Source organism: Oryctolagus cuniculus, chromosome 12 (genome assembly GCF_051225735.1).
Source record: "Oryctolagus cuniculus isolate XC-2025 breed Fujian yellow rabbit chromosome 12, ASM5122573v1, whole genome shotgun sequence".
Taxonomy (NCBI): Eukaryota; Metazoa; Chordata; class Mammalia; order Lagomorpha; family Leporidae; genus Oryctolagus; species Oryctolagus cuniculus.
Window position 1 is genome coordinate 38,371,842 of NC_142878.1, and position 16,653 is coordinate 38,388,494.

A 16,653-nucleotide genomic window follows, 5' to 3' on the forward strand; every position below is an offset into this window, starting at 1 on the left:
CAAAATGGTCTTAAAGAAAGTTGAATAGAGATTTTTTTTTCTGCTAACACAAGATTTTCATATTCACCAACTTTACTTAAATTCCATTAATTTTTTAAGCTACTTTTAATAAATTCACCAAGTAAAATTTTTAGGCCCCATAGTCTGTCATTTGTGTTCCAGCTGACATTATGAATATTAATAACAGTGTTATCCTGATTAAATAGGCTTCATATGAAATCCCTGTGAATCCTATAGCTCAGACATCTCATTTTTCCAACTCTTTATGAATTTGGATTCACACATTAAACTGGAAAAATCTTAAAAAACAGATTTAATGGCACATTTGCATATCCTTAAGCAAAAATTAGATGTTTTAATGATTCAAACATTTAAAACTTCTATATCTACATATTATATAAATAGATATCTGTAAACATGCAACATATTTTACAATCCTCTCTTTCTCAGAACAAAGGATTAAGGCTAATCAAATACTAATTCTTGTCCTTACCTTAAAGAATTAGTATCAAGAATTCAAGTTAAAAATTATATGTTCACATTAAAACTCTGAGATAATTTCACAATAGAAATCAGATAAATTAGATGTCTTAATAAAAATGCTGACCAGACAAAATATGTTAGTTTCTTTATAATTACTGAACTACACTGGAAGCAAAGTAAAATCAGTTTTGAACTAAAGTTTGTTTACAAGCTGTACCTGAAAAATCACCTCTGTTTAAAATAAAACCAACATAATATATCATATTAACCTGTTAAGTTAAAATCATCTCCATCACAGATTCCCATCCTCTAACTTATTCCAACTGTTTAATTCTCAAAAGGAAGAGACACAAAAAGAAGAAAACAATATAAGGCAAACTGTATATCCCCTTCTCTGTCTCTAGGTACACGGGAATCTCAACATTTCTGCAGTTTCCTGCATTCATCAATCAAAGAAAAGCAGATTGAAAAATTTAAACAACAGCTCTATGCCCTCAAATGTGACTTGACTCTGTTTACTCAGTACTAAAACACTTCTTGAAAGAAAATGTGTTCTTTGACCAGTGAAAATTTCTAAATTGTCTAAAAATTGTGATTCTAACATTTACCCTTTCATAGAGAAACATTTCAAAATGGAATTTCATTTATTCTCCAATGTAATAGCACTAAGGATTTTTTAAAACCTATTATAAATAGAAAATGTTCTTCTTAACTCCTCTACAAAAAGCCTTCTGCAAAGGATTTTGATTTGCTCTGGTTAGTGGAGTTTTTTTTTCTAAATATCTTCTTAATTTGATTAAAAATTGTATAAACTGAATTCAAGGTCAAACAAGGAGTCATTTATAATACTGCATTATATCCAACTGTAACTAGGAAAATAATTTTTAAATATCAGAGAAATGTTGATAATTTCTGCATTGAAATAGTTTCTTTGCACTATATATCTGAGAGCCAAACATTTTATCAGAACATACATACACAGTATAAGCCTATGCCCTACTACTGGTGCTTCATCTTATCATACAAAAGTCTCTCAAACATTCATGGCCTCCTGGCACATTCTCTCTCAAAAAGAATCCTTTTAACCCAATGTTCCCAATCCCTACCAAGGCCCAGACAACTTAAGTTCTTTAGAGCCAGGGAAAGTAAGAAGTAGTTCAGGGAGAAAGGATATGGTATAAAAATGGCCCTGCACCACAGCTACCAAATTAAAAATGCATATACTACTTGACCCCACAGTTCTTAAACTAAAAAGATTGTTATGTACAAAGAAACTCATTAAAGAAGTACATATTTGTAAAGACAAATACTCAAGCTTCCCATTCATACTCCAATTCTTGCTGTCACTTGAACAACAGGAAGCTGATTCTTGTCTCAGAGCTTTAATATTTGCTATACCCTCTGTCTAAAATTCACTTCTCCCAAATTTTCAATCACATTTTTTTTTTCGTCATTTATACCTTGCTCCCAAGTATTTCTTCAAAAAGGTTAGCCTGGCCATCCTATCTAAAGCAGATACTCTTTTGTCATTACACTACTTGAGCTACTACCCTCACTGAACTATTTTTTTTCTTAGGTTTTCATTGGTTTTGATATAGCTCTGCCAATGATTTACATGAAAGGTACATGAAAACAAGACCCTTCAAAGAATATTTGGTTTACTGTAAGGACTCAGTGTGTCTTTGATGAATAGACAGATGCATTGACAGATGGAGAAACAAATGATCATTGGGACACCAGAACATAATTGTCCATCAATAGAAAACTGATAAAATGAAATGATTAAACTACACAGAAAATCTATGTGGTTTTTATCACAAAGCCAAAATATCTAAATGTACTATGTGTTGAAGATTCTTTCAACAGATACTTGTTAAACACCTCACAGTGTAAGTTAGACACTGTCTGAGTTAGGTATAAAATAGAAAATAAGATAAATATAGGGGCTGACGCTGTGGTGCAGTGGGTTGAAGTCCCCATCTGCAGCACTGGCATCCCATATGGGTGCTGGTTCAAGTCCTGGCTACTCTACTTCCAATACAGCTCTCTGCTAGGGCCTGGGAAAGCAGAAGATGCCCAAGTCCTTGGGCCTCTGCACCCATGTGGGAGACCCGGAAGAAGCTCCTGGCTCTTGGCTTCGGATCAGCCCAGTTCTGGCTGCTATGGCCATCTGGGTAGTGAACCAACGGATGGAAGACCTCTGCTTGGCCTCTCTGTAACTCTGCCTTTCAAATAAATAAATCTCTCTAAAAAATATACGTTTCTTATACAGGTATGTCATTAGTCAAAATAATATAAGCATGAAACATAGAAAAAATAAAAACAGTAACAGAAAAAAATACAAAATTTTACTTACATACACATTCATGCTTGAATACACCTAGTATTTTTTTCACATGGAAAACAATTACCAGGGTCAGCACTGTGGCTTAGTGGGTAAAGCCACTGCCTGCAGTGCCAGCATCCCATATGGGTGCAAGTTTGGGTCCCGGCTGCTACACTTCCAATCCAGCTCTCTGCTATGGCCTGGGAAACAGCAGAAGATGGCCCAAGTCCTTGGGCCCCTGCACCTGCATGGAAGACCCAGAAGAAGCTCCAGGCTCCTGGCTTTAGATTGGTACAGCTCCAGCTGTTGCAGCCAATTGGGGAGTAAACCAGCGGATGGAATACCTCTCTTTCTCTTCCTCTCCTCTCTGTGTTACTCTCACTTTCAAATAAATAAATAAATCTTAAAAAAAAAGAAAGAAAGAAATTACCAGAACTGGCACTGTGGTGTAGTGGGTTAAGTTGCTATCTGCAGCACCAGCATCCCATATGGACACTAGTTCAAATCCAGGCTGCTCCACTTCCAATTCAGCTCCCTGCTAATGCACCTGGGAAAGCAGCAGAAGATGACCTAGGTGCTTGGGTTCTTGCACCCACATGGGAGACCCAGAAGAAGCTCCTGGTTCTTAGCTTCAGCCTGCCCCAATTCCAGCTGTTGCAGACGTCTGGGGAGTGAACCAGCAGATGGGGGATCTTCTACCTCCCCTTCTCTCTCTGTAATTCTTACTTTCAAAGAGGTAAAATAAATCTTAAAAACAAAAAAGAAAATAAAACAATTACTAGTAGTTAGTCTGAAGAAACAGCCTAAGAATAGGGAGGCTAAAAAATGAGGGAAAAAATACTTATCTTTAATTTTATATCTACATGTGTAACTTGATTTTTTTACCATGTACTAGTTCTATTCTTAATAGGAAAGATGAAAATCATTCCATTACAACTGAGATAATCAAATGAATAAGAAGAAAGTCATTTTTATAATTCCTTTTAAACTGAAAAAATTATTACTGCCTAAGTAATCTTTTACCATTATAATTTGGTTACACAGTTATACTATAGCTATTTGTTTGCTTGCTTGCTTGCTTAGTTTAAGTAGAGTGAAAAGTTCAAAACAAGACAGTTCCCAATTGTTATAGTGTTAGTGATGAAAAAATTACTATTAAAAAAAATTACTTTCCATCACTGAAGGTCATTATGATGGCAAATTTCATGTGTCAACTTGACTGGGCCATTAGTGCCAGACATTTGTTTAACCATTGCTCTAGGTGTCTGCAAGGGTATTCTTGGATGAGAGTAACATTTGGGTCAGTACAATAAGTGAGGTTGATAGCACTCCTTAAATTGACTAGGCCATTCAGGTAGTTGAGAGTCTAGAAAAAGTTAAAAGACCGACCTCTAGAAACCAAGAGGGAACTAGGACATCTTTCCTGCCTTCAGACTCTAAAATGTCCGACTGTTTTGGGCTCAAGCCTCAGTTCTTAAACTATTCCATCAGCTCTCTTGGTTCTCAGGCCTTTAGACTCAGACTGGAACTACATCATTGCCACTCTAGCGTCACCACTTGCCACTGCAGATCTTGGGACTTGTCAGCCTTCATAATCACCTAGGTCAATTCCTTATAATAAATTGTGTGTGTATGTGTGTGTGTGTGTGTGTGTGTGTGTGTGTGTGTTTGTGTAAACAAAGTTCATGGAAAAGAAAATGGAATTTAAAGATAAGTTTATTTTGGTGCAAAAAAATAAAAAATAAAGCCATGCATGGGGCCAGCGCCACAGCTCAATAGGCTAATCCTCCACCTGCGGCGCTGGCACACCGGGTTCTAGTCCTGGTCAAGGCACCAGGTTTTGTCTCGGTTGCTCCTCTTCCAGTCCAGCTCTCTTCTGTGGCCCAAGAGTACAGTGGAGGATGGCCCAAGTGCTTTGGTCCTGCACCCGCATGGGAGACCAGGAGAAGCCCCTGGCTCCTGGCTTCGGATCAGTGCAGTGAGCCGGCCACAGTGGCCATTGAGGGGTGAACCAACGGAAAAGGAAGACCTTTATCTCTGTCTCACACTGTCCACTCTGCCTGTCAAAAAAAAAAAAAAAAAAAAAAAGCCAGGCATGACTTTTTCATTATATTCATTTCCTATGAACAGTGAAGGCTCCCTCCCCACCGCTGTTGTGTGTGTGTGCACGTGCACATCTCCTGATTATCTCTCTGTAGAATTCTAATGCAGACGTAAAAGTACAGCATATTAAGATACACAAATAAATATTTGGAGTTTCAAATATATGGGTTCCACATTTTCAACATTTGAGAACAAAACAATATACTGTTTTGAATACTGCAATGTTCTTCAATGTCATTTGCAAATGACACTGAGAATGGATATGGCATTGCACAGACTGCTGATTTAAAAAAAAAAACTTTAAACCTAGTATTATTTTATCCACTCTGCCTGTCAAAAAAAAAAAAAACCAAAAAACTAGTATTATTTTCAGAGGTCTAAACATATACTAGGATTTTCTACAATATCCTGAAACGTTTTGCCCTAAGCTAAACTAAACTAAGTCACTTAATCTAGCAGAGAACAGAATATAAAAACAAAGTCAGTTTATAGAATAGCTTTTCCAAGGAACAAACAGCCTGTTTTCTTAAGATTCATGTGGGTGTCAAGTTCTGATGCAATGATATACTGCTTCACACAAGGCTTACATTTCCATACCATCAACTGAAATTCTTGGCAAACCACAGACAAAAAAGTATTAGAGCAGGTTAAATTAACCAATAATGACAACTGTTATGAGCAGCAACTTAAAATAAAACAGCTATCAAATAGAGTCTTTCTAAAAATAATGTATAATCATTTAATTTTCTTTATTCATTATATAGTATTGTATTGTCTACTAACAGATTTCCTCAAACAGAGCATAAGCCATTTAATAATTTCTACACTTTCTGTAGTTTAACAATACTAACAAAAACACATTAAAAAATACAGGCAAATATGTGATGATAAATATACTCTAATAGCAGCAGTTATAATTTGACTTTTGAACACTTAACAGCAATTTTATAATTAATACAATGCTTATCTATTAAATTTGCTAAGATTGCTGTAATTTTCAATAAACAGTGCTACATGCAAACAAAAGATTTCATTTTTAAAAAATTATAATACTGAAGATAGCTTCTAGATTGTAATATATAACTAAAAATCTAATATTTAAAGGAAGCAAAGTAACATTAGGCTTCAATCTCTAATTTTTTGTACAATGTCAAGAAATTTGCAACCACACCATTTATTATTCTGAGGAACTACAAAAGTATATCTAATTTCTTTGGAATCATTCTTCATTTTTTTTCATTAAAAGTACGTAATAATAACAGCCTGTATTAGATAATAAAATTTTTTTTAAGATTTATCTTTTGGAAGAGTTAGAGAGAGGGAGGGAGACACAGAGAGAGAGAGCAAGCTCTTCCATCCTGGTTCACTGCTTCACTCCCCAAATGGCCCCAACAACCAGGCCACAACCAGGAGCCTGAATTCCAACTATGTCCCCCACGTGGGCACAGGGGCCCAAGTACTTGGGATATCTTCTGCTGCATTTCTAGGTGCATTAGTAGGGAGCTGGATGAGAAGTGAGGCACCCAGGAATCAAACAGGTGCCCAAACGGGATGCCTGCTAAGCCACAAAGCCTGCTCCCTAAAAATAAGAATAAGCTGAATTGTATATATAAATTTGGGGGCTGGAGTTGTCATGCACTGGGTTAAACCACAGCTTACAACAATGTTTGTGACAATGGAATCCAATATAGGAGCACCAGTTTAAGTCTCAGCTGTTCCACTTCTGATCCAGTTCTCTGCTAATGTGCTTGGGAAAGCAGCAGAATATGGCCTAAATACTTGTGCCCCACGCACCTTTTGGAAGACTCGGATGGAGTCCTAGCTCAGTCCTGGCTGTTGCGGCCACTTGATCTTTTTTTTATTCGAATATCAGTGTTATAAAGACAGAGAGAGTAGGAGAGAGAGAGGACATACTTTCAATTTACTTTATAATCACAAGCTAACCCTCCACTAAATAAAAAATTCGACAAGTAGTTAGGCTTTTAAAACTGTATATATGAAAAATATTCAATTTCCTTTTATATAAATAAAAATTAAATTTAAAAAATTATAAGATACTTTTATATAAATTACATGTATTGTCCTTTATGTTTTTTACCACACTATAGTTTCTTAGGATTCAGAAGCAAATACTCAACTGAAATTTCTGCTTAATAAGATATATATTTTTAAAACCTATCCTAAATGGTAAATCAATTTAAAATATTACCTACAATATTGATAGTGATTATATAGTATTCCAATAAAAATATTAAATAAAGCAATATATATTATTCTAAAAAGATATTTTCCAAAAGACATTGTTGGTTTTTCATTTTAAAAATCTAAGAATTATTCTTTCTTTCTTTTCTTTAAGATTCCTTTATTTATTTGGATGGTAGAGTTACAGAGAGGCAGAAGCAGACACAGAGAAAGAGAGATCTTCCATCTGCTGATTCACTCCCCAAATAGTCGCAATGGCCAGAGCTGAGCTTTCCAAAGCCTGGAGCCAGGAGCTTCTTATGTGTCTCCTAAGTGAGTGCAGGGGCCAAAGGACTTGGGCCATCTTCTACTGCATGCCCAGGCCATAGCAGAGAGCTGGATCAGAAGTGGAGCAGCCAGGAGTTGAACCAGCACCCATATGGGATACCAGCACCACAGGTGATGACTTTACCCACTAGGCCACAGTGTTGATCCCGGAATTCTTCTTTCAAGAAACTTGTATCTCTATGTTTGGTTTATGTAATATAATCATGATTAATACAAAATGCATGTATGAGTAATAACATTTTACACTGCTGATTCTATTAAAAATTTTGTTAAAAATTGAAATTTATCCTATCCTAAATATTGAAAATATTACAAAAAAACTCAAACATTATATGCCTCCTGATGGGTATATGCTTCACTAATAAGTATCATCCTGGGGCAGGAATGGGGGATTGAAGGAAAGGAGAAGCATTCACAGCACAAGCAGAATACGGGAACGCAGATGAAACCGCATGAATCACAATGGATAACTGCCGATGCTGGGCCATGCATGTGTCAGTGTCTGTTGTTCTATTTCTCTACTTTTTTAAAAAATATATTTCCTATCTTTCAAAATAAAAAAGTAAAATACATATTATAAGACATAAGAATTGCAAAATGTAAGAAAATATATCGCATTTACTTTTTTTGTCCAAAATGGTAGCATTTCCTTTCTAGGAAAATTCATTGACAATTCTTTCACAGAACCTGCTTGAGTATCCCCTTTCATATCAGAATGGTATCAAAACCTCATAATACCTCATGCCTGATATACTCATATATACACATCAAATACTCACATAAACTCCATAAGAACTCTATATTGCACATAACTTAGAGCAAAGTCTAAAAATTTTATTTTAGTCAGTAGAAACTGAAAAGAAAATACTATCCACAATGGATATGTACTTTATTTAAATGTTTTGGAATTACTCCTTGACCTCAGGTTTAACATTTCCTTAAGCCGAGACCTGATGTTACCAGTGACGTGGGCAAGTGGGAAACAGAGTAGGTCTACTCTATCACCTTTAGCAAACATTTTCCTCACCAAGCTATTTAGAGACCATCTGCTGTGCCCAAAAGCAACAACATAGTTAGTTACTGCTACTCATTTGCAAGGTAGGTCATCAAGTGTATCATTTGTTGGAATCACAACTATGTGAATCTAAAAATATATGTTCACCCTGATCAGTGACAACCAACCGAACACCTAAAAGGAAACCTGTTGAAGTGAAATGGACACTATGAGAAACAATGACTTGATCAGACCTTATCCTGTCGAGAAACAACTTACTACTTTATTCTTTTTAGTATTTTTTTTGTCCTACTTAATACTATTGGTTGAACTCTCTAATTAACACACAATTATTCTTAGGTGTTTAAATTTAACTGAAAAGTGATCCCTGTTAAATGTAAGAGTGGGAATAAGAGAGGGAGGAGATGTACAATCTGGGACATGCTCAATCGGACTTTCCCCAAATGGTGGAGTTAGAAACGTGCCAGGGGATTCCAATTCAATCCCATCAAGGTGGCATGTACCAATGCCATCTCACTAGTCCAAGTGATCAATTTCAGTTCACAATTGATCATACTGATAGGTCTAAGAGTCAAAGGGATTGCATAAACAAGACTAGTGTCTGCTAATACTAACTGATAGATTTAAAAAGGAGAGAACAATCCAACATGGGAAGCGGGATACACTGCAGACTCATAGAATGGCAGATACCCTAACCAGCACTCTGGCCTCAGAATCAGCCCTTAAAGCATTCAGATCTGGCTAAAAAGCCCATGAGAGTATTTCAAGCATGGAAAGCCAAGACACTCTGGACAAAAAAAAAAAAAAAAAAAAAACCTAAATGAAAGATCTCTGCAAATGAGATCCCAGTGGAAAGAACGGGCCATCAAAAAAGGAGGTACCTTTCTCTGAAGGGAGGAGAGAACTTCCACTTTGACTATGGCCTTGCCTAAATAAGATCGAAGTTGGTGAACTCAAGAGGCTTCCATAGCCTTGGCAAGTCACGACAAGAGCCTAGGGTAATTACTGATGCCATAAATAAGAGTGTCATTTGTTAAATCAACAACAGGAGTGCACTTACTCCCAATGTAGGATCTCTGTCCTTAATGTGTTCTACTATGTGAATTAACGGTATAACTAGTACTCAAACAGTACTTTATACTTCGTGTTTTTGTGTGGGTGCAAATTGTTGAAATGTTTACTTATTATATACTAAACTGGGCCGGCACCACGGCTCAGTAGGCTAATCCTCCTGCGGCGCCAGCACACCGGGTTCTAGTCCCGGTTGGGGTGCCAGATTCTGTTCCAGTTGCTCCTCTTCCAGTCCAGTTCTCCTGTGGCCCAGGAGTGCAGTGGAGGATGGCCCAGGTCCTTGGGCCCTGCACCCACATTGGAGACCAGGAGGAAGCACCTGGTTCCTGGCTTTGGATTGGCACAGCGTGCTGGCCACAATGCACCAGCCATAGCGGCCACTTGGGGGGTGAACCAACAGAAAAAGGAAGACTTTTCTCTCTGTCTCTCTCTCTCTCACTGTCTAACTCTGCCTGTCAAAAAAGAAAGTACATACTAAATTGATCTTCTTTTTATAAAGACAATTGAAAATGAATCTTGATGTGAATGGGATGGGAGAGGGGGTGGGAGATGGGATGGCTGCGGGTGGGAGGGAGGTTATGGAGGGAGAAACCCAATGTAATCCAAAAGTTGTACTTTGAAAATTTATATTTATTAAATAAAATAAAAAATATTTTGTAATTTTAATATAGAACACATTTATTTCCATTGCAGGTGTTTCCCATTTATGTTATGGTCATATTTCTTTGTATATGCATAACAAGTATTTGAAATTAAGAAGAAGGTTAACTTTCATGGAAGAATCATAAACAGAAACAGTGATGATGCCTATACTAAAAAGATTTAAAATTTCAACACCTTCCACCATTTAGTAGGTGTTAACTGTATTCTTAAACCAATATATTTAGGCAAATTTTGAAATTTATCATAATGTTTAAAATAACTTTAATAAGTAACAATTTTTCATACCCATAAAATAAATACACGTGTATGTCTGTCATCTTGCACCAGGAAGAAATGATACCTTGTCCTGGAGTCAGATCCTACATCCAGTTTGATTTCCTTTTTGGCTTTTTATTCAAGGAACTACAAACTCAATTCCATTCTCATGGATATTATTAAACATTCTGTGGAATATCCCTTGATATATACACCTGATTCTTTGAAATACTTATTAAAATACATTTTAAAACATAGATAAACTTGGCTGGCGCCGCTGTTCACTAGGCTAATCCTCCGCCTGCGGCGCCAGCATCCCAGGTTCTAGTCCTGACTGGGGCGCCAGATTCTGTCCCGGTTACTCCTCTTCCAGTCCAGCTCTCTGCTGTGGCCCGGAAAGGCAGTGGAGGATGGCCCAAGTACTTGGGCCCTGCACCCGTATGGGAGACCAGGAGGAAACGCCAGGCTCCTGGCTTTGGATCGGCGCTGGGTGCCAGCCGTAGTAGCCATTTGGGGGATGAACCAACGGAAGGAAGACCTTTCTCTCTTTCTCTCTCTCACTGTCTAACTCTGCCTGTCAAAAAAAAAAAAAATAGATAAGCTCAAAATAAGAAAGGAAAATCTTCACATGTCAAAACTGAACCATAAGTGTTACTGAGTAGGACTCAAGCCATGTAGTCCACAAAAATATTGATAGCAAACGGCCTTCACGGTTAGACTTCAAGTGCACAGACTCTCCCCTTCTTCAAACTGCAATCAGATATTTCTAACCACCTGTACAATGTCTCAGAAACAAGCCAAACACCAACTTAGGTGCAAAAGTTAACTACTTAAGATCAAAATCAAAAGCCTTTGCTGTAGTGAGGCAGGGTTTGCAACTCTGCACTTAAGCCAATCAACCAACAATCTGTTTAACAGCCTTAGAACCATATAGTGCAGCCAGAAATATTTTTAAAAGAATTAAAAAAAAAAGATCATGAACCAGACTCCTTTATAATATAATTTTGGTGCTAAATATTTTATTTTAATAAATGTCTTATAATATCGGTTTAAAAATATTTCTATCATTGCAACAATAAACCCAAATTTGAAACTATTCAATTATTCAATAATTAACAATATGTTAAGTTTGAAAAGTTTTTTAACTACAGGAGTATTGACTGGCTTCGATCTGGCCGATCCGTAATCATTGCAGCCATCTAGGGAGTGAAACAGAGGAAAGAAGTTCTATCTCTATCTTTCCTTCCCTCTCTCTGTAACTGTGCCTTTCAAATAAATAAAATAAATCTTATAATTAATGGTTTATGTCATGTATCAAAAATTTTTAGCATTCCCAGACAACTAAAAACTCTGCATACCCCATCTTTTTTTTTTCTTAAATTAGTACCTGCTAGTGTTTGTATTTGTTAAAAATTTTTTTGAAAAAAAAAAAAAAAAAACTCCAATGTGATTTAGATACTTGAAACCATTCAAATACCTGATACAGGTAGCAGATTCATGATCCAAATAGAAGAAATCATGTCACAGAGTTCTGACGTTGTATCTGGACTTTAAAGTCATTTAAAAAATCAGGAAAATCTAACATCATTTAATACCCTTTCTTGTTTCCTTTTTATTTTGCCAATAACTAAACTGATTTAATACCATTATTCTTCACATAGATGGTCTACCATATGAGGCTTCAGTTACTCTGTTTTTCTCTTGCCCTTTCTGGATTGTAATTCTTCAATGCTAAAAGCTATATGATGTGAATGTATTTTAATGATGTAAAAGATTTTGTTGTGATTATCTGAATAATTATATTGATAAGATAGGGTTTTTTAAATTGTTGAAAATATTTTTTCTTCAAAATAATAAAAATTTTAAACTTTAAAAATTTAAATTTTCATATTTTTTAATTATAATTTTAATTAGTTTTTAAAAGATTTAATAGAATTCTTTGATAAAATCCTAAGAATATTTCCTTCCTGCCTGCCTCCTTTTATCCTTACTACTTTTTTTTAGTTTTTGAGATAATATCTTTTAAATTTACATTACAGTAAAAAGGCTTAATGCTTCACAAGTTTAAAAATAAAAAGCAAGAAGATCCTAGTTTAGTGAGAATATAGACAAAGGCAATAAACAATAATTAAATGGAAAAATGACCATTTCACTCATATTTAGTGAATTCTAATATAAACAGATCATTGAAAGTATAATAGTATAAGAGCATTAACAATTGATTTGACAAAGGTGTAAAAGTTTTATAAAACTGTATTTATGGCTGGCGCTGTGGCTCACTTGGCTAATCCTCCGCCTGCAGCTCCGGCACCCCAGGTCCTAGTCCTGGTTGGGGTGCCGGATTCTGTCCCGGTTGCTCCTCTTCCAGTCCAGCTCTCTGCTGTGGCCCGGGAAGGCAATGAAGGATGGCCCAGGTGCTTGGGCCCTGCACCTGCATGGGAGACCAGGCGGAAGCACCTGGCTCCTGGCTTCGGATCGGCGCAGTGCCGGCCGTAGTAGCCATTAGGGGAGTGAACCAAGAGGAAGGAAGACTTTTCTCTGTCTCTCTCTCATCGCCTATAACTCTCTCTCTCTCTCTGTCAAACTCTGCCTGGCAAAAAATAAAAAAAAAAATTTTTAAACTGTATTTGCAGCAATACTGATACACACAGGCATTTCTTTTTATGTTTATTTGTTGGTTGATTTTTTTTTTTTTTAATTTTAACTCCCACAATAGGAGAACATAAGGTATTTGTCTTTCTGGGTCCAGCTTATTTCACTCAACATTATGTCTTCCAGTTGTGTCAAATTTGCTGAAATGGTAGCATTTCATTTTTATAGCTAAATAATATTCCATTGCATATGTACCACATTATCTTTATCCATTCAACTAATGATGGACACCTTGAATCTGAATACTGACTATTGCAAACAGTGATGCTATAAACATGGTGGTGCAGCTATCTCTTTGATAAATGTCTTCATGCCTTTTCAGTATAAACCCAGTAACAGGATTCCTGGGTCCTATGTCAAGTCTATTCCTTACTTAAGAAGTCTCCACTCTGTTTCTGCAGTGACTGCATTAATTTACATTCCCAAGTGTCCCCCCTTTCTTCATAGTCTTGCCAGCATTTATATTGGTATGTTGTGCTTTCATTTTTTTCATTTATTTCAAGAAAGATTTTTATTTTCTTATTAATTTCTTCAATGACCCTCTGATCACTCAGTACCATGTTATTTAATGTCCAAGAATTTGAGTGTTCCATTGTTCTTCTTGTTGTTGATTTCTAATTTTATTCCTTTATGGTCTGAGAAGATAAATTTCAACCTTTTGAAATTTGCTGAGACTTGATTTGTGGGCTAATATGTGGTTTCTCCTAGAAGAAGTTCCATGTGTTGATGAAAAAAATGGGTATTCTATAGCTGTTGGGTAAAATGTCCTGTAAATGTCTGTTAGGTCCATTTGCTCCATAGTATGTTTCAACTTCAATGTATCTTTATTTTCTGCCTGGTTGATCTGTCCATTGATGAGAGTGAGGTGTTGAAGTCACCTACCAGCACAATATTGGCGTTTTCTCTCTTTTTAGGTCTAATGGTATCTGCTGTATATATCTTGGTGGTCTTGTGTTAGTTAGGTGCATATGTATTTATGATTTTTATGTCTTCTCACTGAATTGAGTGTTTTATCAAAATGTAACGTCCCTGTCTCTTTCTACAATTTTTTTATATAAAGTCTATTATATCAGGATAGGTACACCTGTTTATTTTTGTTTTCCATTTGCCTGGTATATCTTTTTCCAGCTTCACTTCCAGTCAGTGGGTATCTTTGTGAAGTGATTTTCTGGTAGGCAGCATATAGCAGGGTCATTTTTTAATTATTATTATTTTCAATTCATTCAGCCTACCTAAGACTTTTGATTGGTAAATTTAATCTATTTACATTCAAGGTTAGCATTGATACACAAGAACTAAGACTTGTCATTTTGTTGATTAGATAATGATTCTACCTACTCTGTTAGTGAATTTGATGGTGTCATGTGTTTTCATAATTTTTTTTAAGATTTATTTATCTACTTGGAAGTCAGAGTTAAAGAGAGAGAGAGAGAGAGAGAGAGAGAGAGAGAGAGATGTCTTCCATACACTGGTTCACTCCCCTATTGGCTGCAGTGGCCGGAGTTGTGCCAATTTGAAGCCAGGAGCTTCCCTGGGTCCCCAACATGGACATAGAGGCCCAAAGACCCAGATCATCCTCCAATGCTTTCCCAGGCCACAGCAGAGAGCTAGATCAGAAGTAGAGCAGCTGGGACCCAAACTGGTACTTAGATGGGATGCTAGCACTGCAGGCAGTGCCTCCACCCGCCATGCCACAGCACTAGCCCCCATAATATTTATTTCTAATGCAGGATGCCCTTCAGAATTTCTTGTAAGGCTGGTCTGGTTGATAGTGAATTCTCTCTGTTTTTGCTTATCTGGAAAATATTTTCCCCTTCATTTTAAAGGATAGCTTCACTAGATATAATATTCTTGGTTGGAAGTTTTTTCTTTCAAGATTTTGGATACATCATCTCATTCTCTTCTGGCCTATTGGGTTTCCACTGAGAAGTCTGATATTAATCTAACTGATTTTCCTTTATAAGTAACTTGATGCTTTTCTCTTACTGTCTTTAAGATTCTTTACTCTAACTTTTGATAATCTGATAACAATATGCCTTGGAGAAGACCTTTCTTGGTTGAGTATGCTTGAAGATCTTTGAGCTTCTTGTGTCTGGATGTCCACATCTCTTTCAAGACCTGGAAAATGTTCAACTATTAATTCATTTTGCAAGTTCTCAATGCCTTTTTCCTTTTGTTATCCTTGAGGAACACTTATAATATGAATATTTGGTCATGTGATTGTATCCCATATTTCACATAGACCTTCTTCATTTTTAATTCTGTACTCTGATTGGGTTACTTCTAAATTCTTGTCCTCAAGGTCAGAAATTCTTGCTTCCATTTGGTCTAGTCTGCTGTTAAAGCTCTCAGTTGTATTTTTTTTATTTCATTGATTGAAGATTTCATCTCCAAAATTCCTATTTAGTTCTTAATTAATCCTATCTCCTTGGTAATATTTTAATTCATGTCACTCATTGATTTCCACATTTTTAAAATTTGTTTTCTCTTATATCTCATTGACTTTCCTTACAATCATTTTGACTTCTATATCTGTCATTTCATAAACTTCCTTCAGTTCAAGATCTAATTCTGGAGGATTATTTTATTCTTGGAGGAGTCATGCTACTTTGCATCTTCATGTCTCCTATGTCCCTACATTGATGTCTGTGCATCCAGTCTAAACGTTCTTTCTTCATTGTGGAGTATGTTTTAATGTAAAAGAGTTTATGGTTTAGCTGGAATACAGGGTATCACCTGGATTCTTGCTTTGACTTTGGTCCTACATGAACCTATGAGTGTCTGAGTGATTTCTTTTGTCTTAATCAATGTCAGTTGTGTCTATAAGTAACAGTGGTCTAGTCTGATGCTGTTCATAGGGATAAAAGTGTATCCTGAGATGTGTATCTTTAGTCCACAGAGAGTTCAGTGTCAGCCTTCCTATTAATTTTGAGAGCCAGGGCCTCATTCAAATAAGGAGGAGGTTTCTCAGCAAAGCTCACTGACAACATAGAGTTGTTATGTGGAACACTATGTTGGGGGATAAATTCAAAAAATAGTGTTGTGCTAACAGGCCAGTTCAGTAACCTGGAATCCACTGGTAGAAATTCCAATATGGATTGCAGATGACATGAATCCTATGATTCTCACCCAGCCAAAGTGTTAACACGCCACTTGGTTTAATAATAGGTGTGCTAAAGTCAGCTTGCATAAGTTACTTATGTCTCCTCTCAACTGCAAGATGAGCTAGTGCCATGTTTTTAGATGGAAATTACCCATGATGAAAATATTTATAGTACAAAAAAAAAAAAACCTACTCACAAGAACTTTTTTTCAATTAAAAGTTTGGAATAAATCATTACTTATTAATTTGATCCACCTGGATACATTTCCTCTAATTGTTACCTATGTACAAAAATTGGCAAAGAAATAAAATGTTATAGGTACAGCATATTCCTTATCACTTTCAAAGTGGTGGTCTCCTTGAAAACTGGAATGGGAAATTAAAACATTTGTTACTCAAAATAATGGGAGATAAGAACACTGAAGAGTAACTCAACTGGGCTACCATGTACTA

General features: G+C 36.2%; 1 protein-coding gene across 14 annotated transcripts in view; it reads right to left on the minus strand.

Moving 5' to 3' along the window:
• MIPOL1 (mirror-image polydactyly 1) overlaps positions 1-16,653 on the minus strand; it is a 341,984-nt gene that overhangs the window by 295,023 nt on the left and 30,308 nt on the right. For 9 of the 14 annotated variants that reach the window (XM_089309336.1, XM_051822774.3, XM_051822775.3 and 6 more), the window contains exon 2: positions 3,240-3,556. The exons of the other annotated variants lie outside the window; for them this stretch is intronic. The gene's annotated coding sequence lies outside the window, so the exon portion shown is untranslated. The remainder of the gene's footprint in view (positions 1-3,239; positions 3,557-16,653) is intronic. 14 annotated transcript variants of the gene reach the window in all.